This window comes from Lepisma saccharinum, chromosome 26 (assembly GCF_977018435.1).
Source record: "Lepisma saccharinum chromosome 26, izLepSacc3.1, whole genome shotgun sequence".
Lineage (NCBI taxonomy): Eukaryota > Metazoa > Arthropoda > Insecta > Zygentoma > Lepismatidae > Lepisma > Lepisma saccharinum.
Window position 1 is genome coordinate 28,736,674 of NC_139254.1, and position 6,000 is coordinate 28,742,673.

Below are 6,000 nucleotides of genomic sequence, written 5' to 3' on the forward strand. Positions count from 1 at the left end.
CCTCCGTAACAGAGTTGTTAACACAGTGTGCTACGACGGCAGGGGTACCAGATTCGATTGCCGGCCTGGGCATGGTCTTTCTCCTCGATGGCGCAGTGGTAGAGTCGTTGCCTTGTAATTAAAGGCTCCCGGGTTCGATACCCGGAGGAGGCACATAGTGGTTGGAATCCGACTTTAAACTGCAGGTCCAGTCCCGATTATTCTTACTGGGCATAAAGGGTACTTTAAACACCAAATCAAGCAACCGACCGGCCTGGGTATGGGTTCCCTTCAGTAATTTCATCACTCAACCTCATCGTCGCGATTAGTCAAAGTGGAAGAAAAGCGACATTAAATAACAAATTCAGGCAGGTAAATATTTTGTTCGTGATCTTTTGTATTTCTTGTTCGAGACATTTTTTAAAAAAGTAGGTTACATATAACATATATATATTTAAAGATACTGTTTGGAGAAATTGTTTAAAGAATAGTAAACACACTTTTTCTTTTTGAACTTCGAGGTGGATCCGCCTTCAGCCCCAAGCCATCCCCTGGCTGTGTCAGGCCAAGATTCAACGCAAGAACCGCTCACATTACGCTTCTAATACTAATAGTGAGTTACATACTCAAGCAAACTTGCAGGGGCGGCTCCAGAAAAATTTGACCGGGTGGGCAGGATCCATATGTTGATATATTAGGGTGGACAGATGTAAAGTATGCACATATGACTTTCACAAACATGCATTCTCTCTCTCTCCTCCCTCTCTCCCTCTTCCCCTCTCTCCCGATTTCCTTTCCATTTCTTTTTGCTGATATATGTTTTCTTAATTATCTTTTACATGCATTTTTCCTCTGTTTGTGTTCCCCCTTTCTATCTATCTATCTGACACCCGCACATGCGTAATCCTTTCTTGACAAATGTTCTAATCAAATTTCTCATCTGCATTCTCTCTCCACTCTACCTATAGAAAAAGGTGGCGAAGGGACTCGGTGCTGTGAACTATACAGAAACACTTGGGAGGTCCTGGCCCTCAATGATCTATTGATACTCAGGAGTTTCCACTCGTCTATTATTTCTTGTATCTCTCCTTTGTCAGTCTTGATATAATATCCCTATTTCTCTCTCATTTAACCCCCCTCCCCATTTCCTTTCATTGTATCTGCCTGTCTAAGATTTCAATTGCTCACTGTGTACTTCGCTTTATATAGTGAATATATTGTCTTATCTCTTTAAGTTAAGAAGGGATTTTCCACATACTAATTTATTAGGTGAACGTAGCCTGTACTGTTTAATTCATGTAAAAATTATGAAACGTATGGAACAAATTCTTTACCAATGCAATACGCAACAAAAGTCATTAGGTTACAAGAAGTATACTAGGAGAGGGACAAGGCATCGCCCTACATAGGAGGAAGTCGCCAAGCAGCAATAATATTTCAAATGTAATTTTATCATACCCGGTGGAGGTACATAGTTTTACTTTAAACTGTAGGTCCAGTCCCCATTAGGATTTCTGTACATAAAGTGGACTTATCAACAGTAATGTAATTTTAGCGTTTTAGAAGCAAGTTATGCCAAAATTCGACATTTACTGTTGAGCAACTTTCAACTGCCCTCCTATATTTGCCACTATTAACATGCTTTACAAAATGAAATACTTTGTTCTTTTCTTTCGATGCAAGACACACACTTTGTATATGTACGTACATTATATATTCAAGGATGGCGACAGAAAGTACGTAAACACCGACGACAGGAAAGATTTTTTTCTCCATAATTCAAGTGGATGATCTTGAATATGCAGTTTTATTATTATGAATTTTAACTGGAAATAGCGCTGCTTCTTGGATGAGGGTTAATGAATGATCGTTTTACTTGACTCATGGCGGATTTTCAAATTGATAAGTGCATATGAATCTTTATATTTAATTAATGGGGAAAGGAAAGCGCAATTTTTGTTCATTCTGCATTAAAATTTCTCAGCATAATAACTAGAATTTTCACACAAGATATCGTTGAGAAAGGGTAAAAATAAAGGAACTTGTGCAAAATGAATATCGAAAAATTGACGTCACTACAGAAGCAATCACTTCACTAAAGTAAATCTTCATCTGGCCAATGGATGGCCTCCCCGATGGCGCAGTGGTAGCGTCGTCGCCTGGTAATCAAGGGATCTCGGATTCGATACCCGTTAGAGGCACATAGTGGTTCGGATCCAACTTCAAACTGTAGGTTCAGTCCCGAACGGAAGGGTTTTCACTGTGCATTAATTGTTTAGAAGCGTGGTTGCACCAACACAGTGTAACCCTCCTCTAGCTAGAGCAGGTCAACAACACACTTGCGATTTCAGCAAAACTATATAATTCATCGTACATCAGAACCGCTTTGATACGGATCCAGCTGTATTCTAGAAGACTTCCTTTGTTTCGTGCCGATATATGACAATACTGCGGAAGCTGTGACAGAATATGTTGAACACTTGCGAGTGCTTATGTCTGGATATAAACAATTTGGTGGGTTTCGGCTTTTATAAGGGCTGCAAACATGGGAGACAAGACACATTAGTGGTGTTCAGGCTCGAATCAGAGATAAATATTTGAAAACTGTCTGCGTCCAGTTCGCAGCCCATAGTTTGAATCTCGTGTTGTCGAGTGGATTGTCCATCCCATGCTTATGTAACAGATTCGTAAAAACACTCAAAGACACCATACATGTTTTGATGCCTGACGAGAAGAAATGTAGAAACACACATACTGAGATGGTTCTGGCACACAATGTTATTAATTCATGGAAGAGAGAAGTTGAGTGGTAAGAGATGTTCAGATTTCATTTTCTGATTAAAATGACAGCCATAAACAGTGGCCCCATTTTTTTGCCTCCACACTAACACACTACAGCCCCTCAATGCTAAGCCTTCTCTACCAAGAGAAAGTCAACTTTCCTTGCAATCCCCCCATTTTGGAATCCAATGGGCCTGGTCAAAGCAAACTATTGTAGGTGGCAGCACCCCTGTAGCGTCCCCATGCTTTGATCGGCAATTGTTCTCCCATTTAAATACATGGGGAATTTGATGACGAACGTGCTGCTATTACATTAAATTGCAAGTTTAATATCATCTTGACCTCAGAAATGATGTCTGAACATGATAGTTGAATAATCAGTACTGTAAGAGTAAGTCTTTTGAAAAAACGATCGTCAACAACAGAAAATATATCGGAACTCAAAGAAGCCTTAAAATTTGCACAGCACTTTTTTACGTCACTTGCAATTTTCACAACTTAAGTGATCTATTGTTGAGAATCCGGTCAAGAATAATGCATAATAATTCCGCGCTACTGTACTTTTATTTTTATAGTTGTTTTTAATAACTGACCTTCTTTTCATGTGATAAATACTTTTCCACGTAGGTAGTAAATATGGTCATTTGTTTTATACACACACATTTATCGTCAAGAATAGTTATTACATAAAATATTTTATCTTCTGTTTCTGTTTCATGTCTCGCGAGGTTTTATAATTTTAAAATTGTTGTTACCAAGAAAAAGAAGAACAAAAATACGAGGGGAGAATATCTGCTTATTACAATGAAAACATACGTAAATATTAAATTATCGGATAGGGCATAATGTCAGCCATAGTGTATAATAATACACTTTAGAGAAAGATAAAACTGCAAACACAATATATCTAGATCTTTCCAAGGCATAGGATAGAGTAAAAACATGGCTTGCTTATGGACAAGCTCAACAACATAGGAATAAAATAGACAAGCAATCCTTTTTTTCAGTACAAAATTCCAATTACTCAAGTAAGCTACATCATACGTAGTACATAAGAAGAGCAAATTAGCATCATCAGCAGTAAACCATCATGCAACTTCTACCTGCTGAAACAACTAAGTGAGTATAATTTATCAGAAAAATGCCTACATTACAGCCTAATTTACCTCTACATTAATAATACTATCAGAATACTAAAGCTTCAAAAGTGAACACTAAGAATAATGTTCAGACTAAAGTATATGGCATCTTGGATAGGATTATTACTCCCTACATCTACAATTCAATAACATTTATTCTAAATACTACTAACTTGGACAAAATATAGTCAAATACACTACACAAGAAGGAAAGATAATTACAAGTAGAACAGCAGACACTCAATATCTCAAAACAATCAGATAAAAATATTCTACAACAAACTGCCTCATAACATAAAACTGCTAACTCCCCAAAACATATACAAATACAATCAATAAAAATACTACTTGAAAAGGGAAAACTCTCTACAGTCTCACAGAGTTGATGTAAAATAACAGCAAAACTTAGAAGCATGCACAGTCAATAGTGCTCAATTTGCATACAGTTCACATGCAACTCTCGTGAAAAGGCTCAAAACAGTCTCCCAGCTCAGTTCTCATCTGTACTTGGACAACAAAAACCTGGAACAAATTCTCAGAAATCCTACCTTTCCTACCGTTGCTTGAATAGTAAAAAAGTGCAATCTTCATACTAAAATATTGAAAAAAGGCATATCTATGTACGTAAAAGTGTGTACGCATGTGTTTGTCTGTGTGTACTCTTACAGCAATATAGTTAAATTAAAAAACTATACATAATAATATTAATTTGAAAATAAGCTGATAGAAAAAGATATAGTAACTACAGTATAAGCTATTTAACATGTCATAGTAATTAGATTTGTTTGTTAATTACAAGAAAATGAAGTTAAATACAGTAAATAAACTTGGTCACTTACATTGAAAGAGGAACATAAATTGAGAGTATTTGAAAATAAAATCCTTTGGAAAATGTTTGGGCCTAAAAGGGATGAAGAGACAGATGAGTGGAGATGGTTACATAATTTAGAAGTACACAATTTGTATTCATGTCCAGATATTATTAGAATGCTTAAATCAAGAAGACTTAGGTGGGTAGGTCATGTGGCACGAATGGGAGAGGAAAGAAAAGTTTACAGGATTCTTGTTGGGAAATCTGATGGTAAAACACCAATAGAAATACCAAAACAATGATGGAGGGATAATGTTGAGATGGACCTGAAGGAAATTGGTAGGGATGGAAAAGAGTATATAGATCTTGCTCAGGACAGATACAGAAGAAAGGCATGTGTTGCTGCAGCCATGAACATTCGGGTTTAAGAAGGCTAGAGAGTTAGTTAGTTATATATTAAATAAGCATAATATTTGGATTGTAAGTAGTGAATATAACAAATGTACATTGCATTGTTCGAAAAATGTGTCAACTTTGCATTATAAGCAGAAAATTAAACCAGTTTGCCTTAGAAATACATTTTAAGAATAACAAAAAATAGCATGCGTAATAGAAAATTAAGAAAACTTTCTGATGCATAAATGTAGTGACTAGTGCTGAATGAATCAGTTACTGTAAAATATTATTCTCTGATTCAAGTAATTTAATTGTAAACATTATATTTTGTGTGTAAAATGTAATTGTGAGTGTTAATGCACTGATATGTACAAATATTAACTTTATATGCCTTTATACACTCTAAATAACAAATCTTTGATATAAAAGAATATACTTACATAGAAAAATCTGCTTTTGATATACTTACATAGGAAAATCTGCTTTTGCATAATTTCTCAGAATTATAGACAATCATAGTTCTTTATAAATTTAGCACCTGATATAGATTAAATCGAAGTCTAGTTAGAGTTGGCCTGTAAGTGCTTCTGGTACATGTAGTTACTTGAAAAAGCAAATATTGGGTGTATAAAAGATAGCATTGTTGTGAAACAGTAAAAAATCAACCTCATTTTCCCGTAGAATTAGCTTTAAGTGCTTCTTGCAGGTTAACAAAGCTCTGGCGTGTGGTCCTACATCACATACAATCCTCTGTAAGGTTCGTGTTGTCCTATAAATTGTCGATATACATGCTACGTCCCACTGGCCATGCTCTAAATATATAGTTTCATTACTTTATTTCAATTTGTGAATCATTGTTTAAACAGAGATTTAAAAACACCAGTAGAATTTGGA